The sequence below is a fragment of the Bufo bufo genome, chromosome 8 (genome assembly GCF_905171765.1).
Source record: "Bufo bufo chromosome 8, aBufBuf1.1, whole genome shotgun sequence".
NCBI lineage: Eukaryota > Metazoa > Chordata > Amphibia > Anura > Bufonidae > Bufo > Bufo bufo.
Genome location: NC_053396.1, coordinates 52197652 through 52214464, shown reverse-complemented (window position 1 = coordinate 52214464; position 16813 = coordinate 52197652). Strand labels below are relative to the sequence as shown.

The window sequence follows — 16813 nt, the reverse complement described above, 5'->3', positions numbered from 1 at the left end:
ACACAAAATGCACACTATTGTGTGCATGAGGCATAAATCTGTTAAAAGGTTTTTAAAAAGTAGCACTGTCTGTAGCACCTGACTGTTCCAGGCAGTTTAAGATGAAAAGGACTAGAGGATGTGCTAGATGCTTCCACTTTGCAATTAATAACACCACTCTGTTAATCATGGCATATACAGTATAGAAGGGAAGAAATGTCATGAACTGATTTGTTGCAAAGGTAGCATCCTATAACAGTACAACACTTAAATTCATTGAGCTGTAGAAGCAGACTGGAATTGTAAGTTTTTTGTCCAATAGGTCAGCACTGCGGGTAAAATCTCGTGGTGCTCGCGTCCTAGGATCGGCATCCCATGTAATAGTAGCAATGAAGGACCGGCACTCACTTCCAGATGTTCTCAACAATTGTGTTTATTGTCACATATGTTCCTGTGACACGTTTCGACACTCATTGTGTCTTTCTCAAACAGTAAAAATCACATTACAAGTGACCTTTAAATAGCCCAACCCTAAACAAGGTGTAGGCATCACATGATCGTGATGTCTTAAGACACGCCCCCCAACTTAGCAAAGAAAAGAAAGAAAAGAAAACCGTGCACAAAATGAATGGGGCCGATGGGCTTAAACCGTGACTACGAACTCAACAGTTTTTTGTGATTTATGTTTTATAGCAAAAAAATTTTTTTTCGGTACAAATAAATATGGCTGCCATTTTATGTTTCAATGGGGTATTTATTGAAAGATTTATGCAAGAAAAATCATGTCAATACATAATAGAATATATATCTCAATTATTGGTCTTGATATGCAGTAAAGTCTCACGCTATTTCAACTCTGAAGAAACGCATATACACATATTAAAATGCCGGCCATATTCATTTCTACAGAAAAAAACTATTTTTTGATATAAAACATAAATCACAAAAAACTGTTGAGTTTGTAGTCATGGTTTAAGCCCATCGTTCCAAAGTTTGGACCCGATGGATCCAATATGCCTCTCGTCTCATCAGTAACTGATTACTGTCTCCTCCTCGTCTCGGCTGTGCTACACCTTCAATAATTTGAAATAGCAATTGCGCTATGTTATGTCTCTGTTGATGGAAATGATGCGGTACTGGTAACAGCAGGTTCTTTTTCCTGATAGTGGATTTGTGTTTACTAAACCTGTCTTTTATTCATGTGGATGTTTCTCCTACATATAGAAGTCCACATGGGCACTTCAAAACGTATATGACGTAATTGCTGTCACAGGTAAAAAAAATCCCATATGGGGATATGTTCCCCAGATCGTGGGTGAGTGAGGAAAGAGCCCTTAATAACGCTAGAGTAGTGTATACATCCAAGGCAGGAAAAAGTTTCCTGTCCCGGGGTGGCAAGAACTTTTTGTTTCAAGTCCCTCTTGTCACTGCATATGTCAGCTTTAACAATCTTATCGCGGACATTCTCCGCTCTTTTGTAACATATCATAGGTCGACTCTGGAACTCAACAATTGTAGGGTAAGATTCACTTGCAATGTGCCAATGTTTATTTATTACCCCTCTGATTTTATGTACCCATGGATGATAACTAACAATAAGGGGTATAAATGGCTTCTTTTAGTTTTTTTCAGCTGTATATGGGTTTCTGTCCCTTTGTCCCTGTAACAGATGTGGGGGATATCCCCTTCCTCTGAATTTAGCAGACATTTCATTCAATCTGATTTCACACTGTTCAGGATCACCCACAATACGTCTCACCCACTGGTATTGGGAATATGGTAACGATCGCTTTGTGGTGGTAGGGTGATTGCTGGTATAAAAAAGTATACTATTGCGGTCAGTATGCTTAATGTACAAATCAGTGTCAACCTTATTGCCTTCACCCCAAATTACTCGCGTGTCGAGAAAGGAGATCTGATCTCTATCGAAATGCAGAGTAAACTGTAACTCTGGCCACACGGAATAACAATCAGTGAATTGCAACAGGGTTCGAACGTCACACCGCCACACACAGAACACATAGTCGACGCCAAAAAATACAATATTGTATATATAATGGATTGGAGTAAATAAAATCCTGTTCGAAGTGTGCCATATGGCGGTGCGGCATTCGAACCTATTGCGGTCCTGCGTTGCTGTTGGTAGAAAGTGTCCTGAAACAAAAATAATTCTGTTCCAGCACAATGATTAGGAGAGAGAGAAAGACGTTTTTTTCTTCCTCCTTATATATACTCCTATCCAGCAGCCTTCTCACGGCTTCCAGCCCTTTTATGTGTGTAATTGAAGTATAGAGGCTGCAGACATCAAATGTCACTAAGATACATTCTGTGTCAAGTTGCATAGATTTAACTTAATTCAAAAAGTGATGAGTATCTCTCAGGTAAGATAAAGCTAACCTCGTGAGTGGCGTTAATATTTTTTCTAGGAGTATCGCCGGAGGAGAGAGAATGGAATCAATAGCAGCCACTATGGGACGGCCGGGAGGATGAATCATAGATTTATTCACCTTTGGTAAGGTGTAAAACACCGGTATAATGGGGTGCTGATTGATCAAAAGTCGCCTAACTTGGCATCTATTATTCCATTCTCTTTGTATTGTTCAACCAAGTTGAATAGCATTTGTTTAATGTAACCTGTGGGGTCTGATTGCAGTACACGGTATGTTTCCTTGTCCTGCTACTGTCCCATGATCTCTGAGACATAATAAGATTTATCAAGGACCACCATGGCTCCCCCTTTATCTGCAGGTTTGAAGACAAGGGATTTATCTTCCACTAAGGCCTCATGCTCATGTTGTGCGGCCGTTCCGTGCATTGGGGACCGCAATTGCGGTGCCCAATGCACAGGCAACATCCGTGCAGCGGGCTGGACCCATTCAAGTTTAATGGGTCCGTGGTATGTCCGCATCGCAAAAAAATATGACATGTCTTTTTTTGCGGTGTGGAACCACGGAAAGAAACACCATGGAAGCACTCCGTAGTACTTCCGGTGTTCTGTTCCGTGACAACATTCCGCATCTCCGGAATTGCGGACCCATTCTAGTGAATGGGTCCACATCCGTGATGCGGGGTGCACACAGCCGGCGGCATGATGCCTAACTGGGATAGGGAATTTCTTTCTTCTGTAGTCACATTGTGATGTATGTGGAAATCGCCCTGTTGAAATTTCCCTAAAAGTGTAGATAAATCCCATTGGACAAGGTTAACAAATGTTTCAACTGGATGGTATAGTTTTGGGGGCGTAAACCAGCTCTTAACTTTGAGGCCAAAGCGTGCAAGGGTAAGATTATCAGCATTATCCCTCTCCCCCACTACAGGTACATGTTGGTTAATAGAGAAATGTGTTTTAAGACGCACATTACGAAAGAACCTCTGCATGTCCTTATCCAATTGCCCGTAGGGCTAAAAAACAATCCCTTTTGTAATATTTTCATTTGTATTGGACTTAAGTTCTTTGACGAGAGGTCGAGCGGTTCAAAACTAATGTCTCTGTTGTACCTGCGATCTGGTCGTCCTGGGTGCGTCCACCTCCCCGATAATGGCGGCCTGCTCTCCTGGTATTGACTTTCTTTGTCGGTTGCGTCTGCCTAAAAAAATGTTGCGTTGGTCAGTGGTAATATCGCTGCCTGAGCCTGAAGATGCAGAGCCTGTCGTGCGGCCAAATGAACGCACTTGTGGGATGGCTATGCCCGAGGTATCTTGCCATTTATACACACGCTGTATCTGGTAATACTCAGTCTCTTTTAAATTTTCGTGCTCTCAATATTCCCACGTAAATCAGAGCAATGCTTGTCAATCTTCTCTTTAAGAGTTGTCAGTTCTTCAAACTTGAGACAGTCTTTCAATTGAGCCTCAATGGAGGAAGTGGTCGACTTGCACTTATTGATCGCGACTGTTCAGGAGCTTCCGTTTCTGGGTTACCTGCTTTCTGACTCTGGTTTTCGTATGGACCCCGAAAAGGTCCGGGGGCAGTTCTGGAATGGGACCGACCGGAGAATCAGAAAGCTTTGATGCGGTTTTTGGGGTTTACCAATTATTATAGAAAATTTATATTGAACTACTCTACCATTGTAAGACTCCTGACCGATATGACTAAGAAAGGCGTTGACTTCTCTGTCTGGTCAGATGAGGCATTGCAGGCCTTTTCGGCTATTAAGGAATGTTTTGCGTCTGCTCCCATTCTGATGCAGCCCGATGTGTCTCAGCCATTCGTGGTGGTGGTGTGTCACGGGGTTCCGAAGGTGCACTCGGTCCCCCATTGCCCGCAGAACTGTTGCTTAGCTTTTGGAATGAGGTTCTGTGTTTGACCTCATTCCCAGGGCGGCTTTACTAGCTGGGTGGCTCCCTGCTCCTAGTCTGCCTTGAGCGCCGAGCTGATCACTCGGTGCTCGACTGGTTGGTCTGTCGGTCATGTGACGCTGGCCACGTCACATGACCCTCACTCCCCACTATAAATACAGGCAGCCTGCTGGCTACAGGTTGCCTGTTAATTTCTAGGTTCCTGGCTATTTGTTGGAGTACTGAATATTTACCTGATCCTGTTCCCTGACGATCCTCTGCCTGCTCCTCCTGTACTGCGCATACATCCTGGTATTGTGACCTCGGCTCCCACCTGACTACTCTCTTAGGACTCCTCTTGTACTTCGCTACTCTACTGGTATTTGACCCCGGCTTCTCCTGACCATTCTTTGCTTAATCCGTTGTACTGCGTTGCTCTCTTGGTTCTGACCCGGTCCGTTCATGTTCCGTATTTTGTCTTGTCTGTCTTCCCTGCACATATCCTAAGTTAGGGACTGCCGTCCAGTTGTCCCCTGTCATCAGGACTCGTGAGGCAAGTAGGCAGGGCCAGGGGTGAGGGTGGAGCGCAGTGGTCACTACCCTTCCCCCTGTGTGTGTGTGGACGTGACCGTTACATGGTGGATGCATCAGAGGTTGGGGTTGGAGCAGTGTTGTCGCAGGGTTCATCTCCTGGCAAGTGGCGTCCGTGTGCTTTTTTTTTCCAAGAAGCTCTCGGTCGCCGAGAGGAATTAAGATGTAGGAGATAGGGAATTGCTGGCCTTTAAATTGGCCTTTGAGGAATGGCATCACTGGTTGGAGGGGGCGCAGTGCTCCAGACAAAAAAAAAAAAGACCAGGAGCCATTGGCTCCTAAACTAATAAATTTAGGAGCCAAATAAAAAAATGTTGTCGCCAAATTTAAAATGCATATAAGACTTTGAGAGGATGAGACGCAGGTCACAGTAGTGAGCCAGCACTACATATAGGAGAAAACAGCACCATATACCTCACATCCAGGGACATCTTCTGGGGGACAAGGTGACTGAAAATGGCGAATTGCATGGTTTAGAGTTTTTTTTTTTTTCTGTTACGGCCTTCACCGAGTGGAAATATTTTTTTATATTTTAATAGCTCACACTTTGTGGGACGTGGCGATATGTAATATGTTTATTCTTTATTGTTTGTAAATTTTATATGTAAAACTGGGAAGGGGGCCATTTAAACTTTTAGTATTTTGGTGGTTTTTTTTGTTTGTTTTTTAAATTTTTTATTTAATAACCATTTCTTCCCTTAGGGACTAGAACCTGGATCTTTTCATCCCTTGTGTTATTCACCCTGATAGAGATCTATCAGGGTGAATAGGATCTCACACATCTCCCTGCTGCCCTGTGCACAGGGCAGCAGGGAGCTGAACATGGCAGCCAGGGCTTCAGTAGCGTCCTGGCTGCCATGGTAACGATCTGAGCCCCATTGGTGGCAGTGTAATCTGCCACTGCCACCAATGGAGGGGATGGGACCCTGTGGCCACCATATAACAATGGGGGGGGAAGACTTGTGGCCAGTAATGATGGGGGGGGGAGAGGCTTTGGGGGGGCGCACTGCACCACCAATGAATGTAATTAAAGAGGACCTTTCATAGGTCCAAAGAATTTGAACTTAGTAGCAGGCTGCATAGAGCCCAGGGATCTAAGCGCAGAGCTCAGAGCCAGGGAGCAAAAAAAACTCCCTCGCTCTGAGCTCTGATTGGACAGCGCTGCTGTCATGGAGACGGAGAGACACTGGCGTCTCCTCCTCCTTGCTCTGAATGTTAAAAATACCGGGGGCCACAGCGGGTGAACGGAGTGGCGCCCAGGAATAATAGTAAGTGCACTTAGATCCCTGGGCGCCACTCTATGCAGCCTGCTACTAAGTTCATATTCTTTGGACCGACGAAAGGTCCTCTTTAACTCCTTTTTACAATTGTCTGCAGCGGTATCACAGACCCGGCCTCAATAACAGGGCATGCGATCTGCGGCACCTGAGGGGTTAATTGCCGCGTATCGCATGCCCTGTTATTGAGGCCGGGTCTGTGATACCGCTGCCTATACTTATGCTTTACATTCATTGGTGGCGCAGTGGCGACAGCTCCTCCCCTGCTATCTCCCCATTGGTGGTAGTGGCGGCTGCGTCACAGTGGAGAGGGAGGGACTCCTTCCTTCTCCACTGTGCTACTGAAGAGAACTTAGGCTGCGCAGGATCGCGGCGGTACAGTCACAAATGGCGACAAGACTAAAAAGTCTTGTCGCCATTTGCAAATTTTAAGGCGCATTGGCGACCATTTTGGTCGCCATCTGGAGCCCTGGGGCGTCTTATCCCGTTACGGTATATACTGATCATAAGAACTTGGCTTACCTGCAAACTGCCAAGCGTCTGAATCCTAGACAGGCTAGATGGTCACGGTTCAACTTTGTGGTTACTTTTCGCCCGGGGGTTAAAAACGTCAAGGCGGATGCATTGTCTCGTAGTTTTCCTGGGGGAGGTGATTCAGAGGGTGGTTGTTTCCGCTCTGTACCCCGAGTTGGAGATGGCGGTATTGGGAGCCCAGGAGGAGGCTCCGGATTCTTGTCCCCCAGGTAGGTTGTTTGTTCCTGCTGGATTGCGATGCAAGGTATTCAAGGAACATCACGATACTGTCCTTGTGGGACATCCTGGTGGCAAGTCCACCTTTGATCTGATTTCCCGGAGATTCTGGTGGCCCGGGTTATGTAAGAGTGTTGAGGATTACGTAGCAGCTTGTGAGACCTGTGCACGGGCAAAGGTTGCTCGCACTCGACCTTCTGGTTCACTTCTTCCTTTGTCTATTCCATCTCGTCCTTGGACGCACTTGTCTATGGACTTTATTACTGATCTGCCGAGTTCCTCTGGGAAAACTGTGATTTTGGTGGTTGTTGACCGTTTCAGTAAAATGGCTCACTTTGTATCGTTAGCTAGTCTGTCCAATGCTAAGACTCTTGCTCAGGTTTTTGTGGATAACATCGTGAAATTACATGGCATTCCCTCGGACGTGGTTTCTGATAGGGGCACGCAGTTTGTTTCCAGATTTTGGAGGACGTTCTGCTCTCGTCTTGGTATCCAAATTTCGTTCTCTTCGGCTTTTCATCCGCAGTCGAATGGACAGACAGAGTGTACTAATCAAAACCTGGAGACCTACTTGAGGTGCTTTGTGGCTGAAAACCAGGAGGACTGGTCCTCATTCTTATCACTAGCAGAGTTTGCTTTGAATAACCGTAGGCAGGAGTCCACGAGTAAGTCGCCATTTTTTGGCGCATACGGTTTACATCCTCAGTTTGGTACCTTTTCTGAGACTAGTTCCTCTGGGATGCCAGAGGAGGAGAGATTTTCTTCTGCCTTGTCCTCTATCTGGCAGAAGATTCAAGTGAATTTGGAGAGGATGGGTGAGAGGTACAAGCGAATGTATGACTGGTCCGGACCTGTGTTTGGGTGATCTGGTGTGGTTATCTACTAAAAATATTAAACTGAAAGTACCATCTTGGAAACTGGGTCCAAGATTTATTGGACCTTACAAAATATCTGCGGTGATCAATCCAGTAGCGTTTCGTCTGGATCTTCCACAGATCTGGAGGATCCACGATGTGTTCCACAGGTCTTTACTTAAGAAATATGTGAAACCGGTGGAACCATCATTATTGCCTCCTCCCCCTGTTCTGGTTGATGGAAATTTAGAGTTCGAGATCTCTAGGGTTCTCGACTCACGGGTTTTTCGGGGTTCCCTTCAGTACCTGGTACACTGGAGGGGATACGGCCCTGAGGAAAGGATGTAGGTTCCGGCTGTGGATGTTAGTGCCAGCCGACTGGTAAGGGCTTTTCACAGATCCCACCCGGATAAAGTTGGGCCGGCGTGTCCGGAGGTCACCCGTAGAAGGGGGGGTACTGTCTTAGTTTTTTGTTTTTGTTTTGGAGTTGAGCTATATCCGCCTCCCTTCAGGTGCACTGGGTGGGGTCGTTTGCATGAGTTTAAATTACGCCCCTTCCCAGTGTCCTGTGCGGGTTATAGCTTCTATCTTGCTCAGTGGAAGGAAGGAAGGAAGCAAGGAAAGAAGGATTTGCTGTATCTGCTCTGTGACAAGATGAGTTGGTTTTGTTTTCTTGTGTGTGTTCTGTCTAGGCTGTTAGAGAGACGCCTGCCTCCTCCAGATCTGAGGAAGCAAGCTGTCTCTTTCCCCTGTCACCATCTTAGGGATTTTAAGGAATCTTCAGCCTTAGGCATGGGGGCACGTTTATTCCCACCTCTATGGTCTGAACATGGGCACAGAAGTCTAGGGAGAGCTGGTAGAGATTTGTAAGGAAGTGACCTTTATCCCCAGTTTCTGGCCTAGACACTTGTTTGTGGATTTCTGTTGTATCTTGTATCCTGTCCAGCGTGACAGAGGGATTTTGTAAGGGGTGTAACATTGCATAGGAGAAGCTCTGATTTAGTATGGTTAATCTTAAGGCCTGAGGTCATTGAAAAGGAATCCAACATCTTCATTAGAGAGGGAAAGGATATAATGGGGTTGGTAATGGACAATAGGATATCGTCTGCAAAAAGGTTTAGTTTATATTCCTTCCCTCCAACTGAGATACCGCTAATATCCGGGTGAGCTCTTATGTGGGTAGCTAGGGGTTCCATTGCCAAAGCAAATAGGGCTGGGGATAGAGGGCACCCCTGTCGTGTACCCCTATGAATCTGAATTGGTGAGCTATGCGTGGCTGGTAATTTAAGGCCTGCTTCGGGTGTGGAATACAGGGATTGTATTGCCGTCAGGAAAGGCCCCCTAAAGCCCATTGAGGAGAGGACCTTATATAGATAGTGCCAAGTCACAGTGTCAAAGGCCTTTTCTATAACCAGTGCTAGCACCACCAGAGGGATATTGGTTTTGTTGGCTCTTTGTATTAGATTCAGAATTTTTCCGATGTTATCTGGGGCTTCTCTACAAGGAATGAAGCCCACTTGGTCTTTATGTACGAGGTCAGGGAGCAGCCTGTTAAGGCGGCTAGCTAGAATAGAGGGAAATATTTTGTTATCAAATTGAGGAGGGAAATGGGTCTGTAATTGAAGGGCGATAAGGGGTCCTTGTTTGGCTTGGGTATTACAGTGATTTTGGCAGATAGGAATTCTGACGGGGGCTTGGAACCGTGCATTAAATGGTTACAGTAATGGGTGATGTGCGGGATTAGTGAAGGGGCAAATTTCTTATAATATAGTGCAGAAAACCCGTCAGGGCCAGGATCTTTACCAAGTTTTAGGTTTTTAATTGTAAATTCTACTTTCTCCCCCATGATATCCTCGCCTAAACATGCTGATGCTTCAGGGGTGAGTTTCGGAAGTGGAATAGAAAATAGAAAATCTTCCCCATTCAATCCAGGATGCGCCACAGGATTGTAGAAAGTCGTTTGTAGAAAGCATGACACGTATCGTATATAAGGTCAGGATTTGATGTGGTCTGTCCTGAGCTTGTGCGTATTTGGAATACCTGATTGATTTTTCTGTCTAGCTTTAAGTTGGCGGGCTAGCATCTTGTCTGGTTTGTTGGCATATCTATAGTAGTAGGAAGCTGTCCAGCGGAGGGCTTTTTCTGTATTGTTGGAGAATAGCATATTTATCTGTAGTTTACCATCTTTGATTGCTTTTAGAAGGTAACGTGAAGGGGCTTGTTGGTGAGCTCGGACCAACCTGGTCAATTTAGCTTCTAAAGCAATTTGGGTTGAATTCCTTTCTTTTTTTAACTGGTAAGCCACTCCCACCAATCTCCCCCGCATAAAGGCTTTGTGGGTTAGCCACAGCATCATAGGGTCAATGTCAGGAGAAGCATTCTCAATAAAGAATTTTTTTAATTCATCATGGAGCTGGTCATACAAGGCAGGGCGCGTTAAGAGGGATTCATTCAGCCTCCAAGAGTAGGGAATGCTGTACTTGTCCGCAGAGAGAATCTCTGCCAAAACCATGTCATGATCAGACCATGAGGAAACAATATGCCTGGAGTAGGAAATATATGGAAGGCAGGTTGTAGAGACCAGTATCATGTCAATACGGGTATATAAGTTATGAGCAGGGGAGTAGTAGGTGTAGCCTCTTTGTGGGCCGTTCTCTCCATGAGTCAGCCAGAGACAAAGATTCTAAGACATGACGTATTTTGGCTGTGTGAGTAGATGGGCGAGGATGGCCAGGGGGAGATGAGCGATCCAATATAGGATTGAGGACAAAATTGAAGTCTCCGCACCATAAAAGCTTATGGTAGGAGAGGGGTTCAATTATGCGACTCACATCAGTTGGGGCGTAAACATTGGCTATACATAAGGTCTCTTCTTTGTAGGTGCCCACTAATAATACATATCTCCCATTTGGATCAATGATAGACTGAGTCAAGGAAAACGGAAAGGAGTTTAACAGGGTGATAACCCCTCTGCTTTTAGTGGGATACGTGGATGAGAAATATCTTGTGTATTGCTGGTGGAAATATTTCAGATGGGATGCAGGAGTGAAGTGTGACTCCTGCAGGCAGATAACATCAGGTAGATGTTTTAGATATGTAGAGAAAGCTGATTTGCGTTTTCTGGGGGAATTAAAGCCCGTACATTATGGGTTAATATTTTACACATAAAGAAGTGGTGTAGGACCCATCTAAGTTGGACTGATACTGCTGGAATCTATAATGGCAATAGAAATAACCCCCTTGAGTAACCATTAAACCAAATAACATTAACAATGTGCTTGCAAGCACTACATAACATGCAATATGGCTGAGCCTAGCAAGGCCAGCAAATAGTAGTGGGTTAGTAGAAGGGAGACGGTGCCCAACAAGGGCAGACTGCTCCATTCCGGTCAACCCTGAAGGAGTGAGTAACATAAAAGTCTGTCACGCCAAATCCCTGAAGGAAAGAAAAATAGCGGGACATAAAAACAACAAAACCAGGGCAAAAGGGCCCCCAAAGGTATATAAGAAAGGTATCACTTGCGTCCGGATCAGTAGATGAATGCTGTCCTTCGATCCTGGAGAAGGGTAGAGACTGTCCTGTAGTTGTATAGTCTCAATTATCTGCCGATCTAGTCGTGCGAGGTGTGGAGGAGGGGACCTTGGTCCAGACCCTAGACGGTCTTTGTTGTCTCGGTGGGGCAGCTGGAATTTCAGAGCGTTCAAATGGGATTCCTGCCCGTTGCAGCACTTCTAGGCCTTCCGCCAGGGTATGGACCGTGTGAGAACAGGAGTTTAGCTGGAAGGATAAGTTGAACGGAAACCCCCATCTATAGCGTACCTGTGCATTCTGCAGTGCTGATGTCACCGGCCTCATCTCTCTGCGTTTGCGGAGTGTGGAAGGTGCTAAATCCGCATATAGGTGCACAGAGGAAGGGAGCCCTGGTAGGTTGGGCCGATTTCGTGCGGCCGCCAATACTTGATCTCTCACCTCCGGATAGTGGAACTTGAGGACAACATCCCTTGGTAGGTCCACTGAGCGGGGTTTACCCAGAGCTCTATGAACTCTGTCCATTCGTAGCTGTGTCGGCTGAGCTTGGGGTAGAAGGGCCCCAAACAGAGTGATCATGGTGGTTTGTAGATCCTGGGACGTTTCAGGGAGGCCTCTGACCCGCAGATTCCCTCTTCTGGATCTATTCTCCAGGTCTTCTATTTTTAGCTCCAGAGCGGCTAACTGTGCGGCATGGGAGTTGATTTCCTCCCTGTCAGCACCTATGGCATCTGATATGTCGTCAGTCCGGGTCTCTAGTTCAGACACTCGGTCCCCAAGTCCTGGATTTGGCGGGAAAACTCCTCCACCGCCTGAGAGCTCCGCTTTAAACAGGGAAGCTATGTTTTTATATAGTGTTGCCTGGCCCGGATCGGTGATGTTAGGGCCCGATGAGTGTCCACCATCAGTGGATGAGGCAGGACTGGCCAGAGATGAGGTAGGGTCCACCATGACAGTTTCTCTGGAGTGCCGAAACATCTCCGGTAAAGTCTGTGACGGGGCGGGCGTACCCGCTATTTTGTTTCTACTTTTGTTGCGGGTCATCTTCGGGATCCCCTGCATCTGTTTAGAAGGCTGTTGGAGCCGGCGCTAATTTCGGGATATTCTTGGCGTACGGAGCGGAGCTCACTGAGGCATGTCCTCTCAGCAAGCCGCGCGCATGCGCTCCATGGCCGGCATTTTATTATGTGTATATGCGTTTCTTCACAGTTGAAATAACGTGAGATTTCACTGCATATCAAGACTGATGTGGCGAACATAACCTCGCCACTGGGTTTTGGAGGGGCCTGTTTGCCAGCCTCTTGCCTCAGGATTATGGCCCATATACTAACTTTAAAAAGAGAAGAGAGACCGGCCGCACAGCCTAAATCTGTGGAACTGTTTTGGGCAGGAAAGCCATGCTTGCGGTCGGCCAAATATGACTTCCATGGAATTCAGGAACCCCTGCTCGGATCTGGGTGATTTTTGGATATGTTGTTCACCCAGATCAGAGCTAGCCATGGATGTATAATTATTATAGGGATATGTGGGGTTTTGAGGTGTTTTCTGTGTTTTGGGAAATATTTGTGTTTTCTGCCTGTGAGTGATTAAGTTAGCCTATTATGTTTGGTAATTGTATCACAGGCAGAGCCTATTGTGTTTTGGTAATTGTATTTTGTTGATTGCGTTACAGACAGAGGGAAGGGGGTTTTGTGTACAATTGCTGGGAAGGTTTTAATACTGTAAATGCATGTGATTGGCTAATATATAAACTGTCACATTCTCCTACAAGGTCCCCAGGGGGAGTGTCCCTTGCTAGGAGACCTGCATAAAACCCTGAGCGCCCATGATGCCCGGAAAGCAGTCCGTGCCGCAATTCCTAAGATGACCCCCACAGACGACATCAAAACCTACCTGGCGATGTACGAGACCGCCACAGCAGTGTCGTGCGACATTTTGTCTCCACAATTTTTATAATGATAGTCTATGGTGTTGCACTGCGACATCTTGGATGGATTTTTTGCGACTGTCGTGTCGCAGTGGCAACATGTCACATGTCGCAGTGCGACACCATAGCCTATAATTATAAAAATTGTTGAGACAAAATGTTGCGCGACACATGTCGTCGTTTAGCCCTAGCATTAAAGGGGCAGAGCTATGTGGAGGTCACTCTTAAAGGGGCGGACACTGTGGAGGTCACTGTTAAAGAAGCGTTCACTGTGGATGTTACTGTTAAGGGGGCAGGCCATTGTGGAGGTTAATGTTAAAGGGGCGGACACTGTGGAGTTCACTGTTAAAGGGCTTCTGTCACTCCACTAAACTCATTATTATTTTTTGTCTCCTTAAAATCCTTATGCTGCGATTTCTCAATATATAGGGCTATTACTCAGTTTGGTTCAGTAGTTATATAAAAAAACGGACTTTTATAATATGCAATTTACCTCTCTAGCAATTTACCTCTCATAATGACGCCCCCTCCTCATGTCGATTGACAGGGCCAGCGGACGCGCTCGTTCTCTGCTGTCCCTGTCTGCGTTTTAAATCTCGCGCCGGTCTTCAGTTGGCGCAGGCGCACTGAGTGGAGGACGCTCGCTCGGCCGCTCCATCCTCAGTGCGCCTGCACCGGGTGTACATTTGACGTCATCGGCGCACTGAGGATGGAGCGTCCTCCCCTCAGTGCACCTGCGCCGACTGAAGACAGGTACGCCAAACTGAGTAATAGCCCTATATATTGAGAAATTGCAGCATAAGGATTTTAAGGAGACAAAAAAAAAAGAGTTTAGTGGAGTGACAGAAGCCCTTTAAGGGGGCAGCGGCCACTATTAAAGGGCAACTGCTGTGGAGGTCACTGTTAAGGCAGCAGGGTACTGTGAGGTCACTGTTAAGGGAGCGGGGTACTGTGAAGGTCATTGTTAAGGGGGGCGGGCCCCTGAGAAGGTCACTGTCAAGGGAGTGGGGTGCTGTAAAAACTCACTTTTAAAGGGGCGGGCTGCTGTGAAGGTCAAAGTTAAGGGGATGGGCTGCTGTGGAGGTCCCATTTTAATTGGCAGGGCACTGTGGGGGGGTCAGTGTTAAGGGGTGGGGGACTGTGGAGTTCACTGTTAAAGGGACGGGGTGCTGTAGAGGTCACTGGTATGGGGGATACTGTCAATATCTTTTAACGACACACACAAACATTAAATGAAATAGATGAAATATACCTGTGCAAAGCCGGGTCCTTCTGCTAGTCTAAATATATAAATTGTAGTAAATACACATAAAATATATGTAATGTTCTGAGCACCACAGCCGTCTACCAGCTTAGGCCATGTGACATCACCTTCATCGGTCACATGGCCTAGGCTTGTGATGGCTAACTTCCGCACTCCAGCTGTGGTAAAACTACATTTGCCAAAATGCATACTTGCTTGGATGTTCTCTAGAAAGTAATAGAGTTTCACCACAGCAGGAGTGCCAGAGGCTAGCCGTCACTGGCCTAGGTATAGGTAAGCCCCTTTGAAGTGAATGGGGCTGAGCTGCGATATCAAGCACAGTCACAATACAATGGCGCTGTGCTTGGTGCCCTGAAAGAAGGCCGTAGAGCTCACAGGAGCACTGCTGCCTTCTCAAACAACTGATTGGCGGGGGTCCCTGGTGTTGGACCCCCACCAATCAGATACTGATGCTATAGTACGGGAGCTGCCAGAGGAAGGAGTGGGCAAAGGCTGAGACATGGCTGTCTGGCAGATGCATGCTGAAGGCAGCCATACCAACCTCTTCTCACTCACTAGGGGCCTAAAATGGACTAATATTGTGTCCTAATATCATACCTCCCAACCGTCCCGGTTCCGGCAGGACAGTCCTGGATCTCAGTGGCTGTCCCGCGGTCTTGGTACGGGGGAGGTATGTCCTGCTCTCTGGTAGCTGTTCCCATCATTCCTCCCCTGTCTGTGCTCCACACTACAGGTCTGGGAAGGGGCCGGGCTGCCCGGGAGCTCCGTGTTTATCCTGCTCTTGCTACTTCTGCTGGGGAACGAGGTAAGTATGTGAATTATTATTATTTTTTTTTTACTGCCTGTGAAGGGGGCATTTTACTGGGCATATTGCTGCAAGGGGGCACAACTATGCATATTACTGTGAGGGGGCACAGCTGGGCATATTACTGGGAGGGGGCACAGCTGGGCATATTACTGTGAGGGGGCACAGCTGGGCATATTACTGTGAGGGGGCACAGCTGGGCATATTACTGTGAGGGGGCACAGCTAGGCATATTACTGTGAGGGGGCACAGCTAGGCATATTACTTTGAGGGGGCACAGCTGGGCATATTACTGTGAGGGGGCACAGCTGAGCATATTACTTTGAGGGGGCACCTATCTGGGCATCGCTACTGTGAGGGGGCACCTATCTGGGCATCACTACTGTGAGGGGGCACATATATGGGCATAACTACTGTGAGGGGGCACATATCTGGGCATAATCTGTGAAAGGGGCACAATACTGGCATAACTACTGTGTGGTGGCATAAAGCGGGAATAATTACTATGTGGAGGCATTTAGGGGACTGGGTGGGATTAGGTGTTAAAGTTGGAAGGTATGCTAAAATGGTCTAATTTTGTACACTGAGGTACAGACCATTATATCAGAGAGCCAGCAATCAGAAGTCCCCTAGTAGAACTATCAGAAAAGTGGAAAATAAAATGCTTTTTATATATATATATTTTTTTTAAAAATAGAAATGGAAACACTTATAATGTTGATGGATGCATGCATGGAAGGTGTATCCCATTCTGGAAACTGAAGTATAATCATCGGTATAATGTCATTGAGGAGACAACAAAATATCAGTGGCAAAATTATTTTCTGAAAATAAAGACACAGTTCGTTTTCTTTGTAACGTTAGCATTTTGATACAGCAGAACATTTGAACTACATGGATTACTGCCAAGATTTAATAACTTGTCAAACATTGAACTTGAAGGACTTTTTTTTTAACTGTACTGATGATGTAACTATGTAACCTTGTCCCTATTTATTCTCTGATTTCGTAAATACTTAATTTATATATTACGAAAGATTCTTAGGGCCCCTTTACACCCCCCAAACATTGGGCAGATCATGGCTAACAAGCGTTTGTAGAAACTACCATTAGCAATAATCTGCTGGTATAAAGGTGCCTCCGATGATCAAGCAAAACGCTCGTTCATCAGGTAACAGCATTGTTCCTGCAGTCACCTAAATCTTTTTTTCCTGGCAGCAGGTCATGATATCTAAACGGCCCTCTGCTGCCGGCAATAAATGATTCTGTATGGTGACAAGCGATTGCATTAGTAATCACTCCTCCTCACTGTGGAGGAGATCACTGCATATAATGGCAGCGGCCTTCTCCATTGATGAGCAGGCCATTGTCACCAAGGAACGCTTCCCTCCCGACAATCGTCTGCTAAACCTATCAGTGTAAAGGGACCCTAAGAAGTTTAAATGGAATGTGTCATCAGAAAATGACCTATTGTTTAAATCACTGTTTCTATGTTAAACATTATTTTTTTTTTTTCATTTTATTATTAAAATATTGTATATAATTCTGCAATTTTCACA

The 16813-nt window shown here is 46.1% G+C and overlaps 1 protein-coding gene across 2 annotated transcripts in view; it reads left to right on the top strand.

Moving 5' to 3' along the window:
- The window catches only part of BTK (Bruton tyrosine kinase), a 562758-nt gene that overhangs the window by 32022 nt on the left and 513923 nt on the right, over positions 1–16813 (top strand). The window contains exon 1 of one of the 2 annotated variants that reach the window (XM_040405595.1): positions 15205–15254. The exons of the other annotated variant lie outside the window; for it this stretch is intronic. The gene's annotated coding sequence lies outside the window, so the exon portion shown is untranslated. Of the gene's footprint in view, positions 1–15204; positions 15255–16813 lie in introns of those variants that run through there. 2 annotated transcript variants of the gene reach the window in all.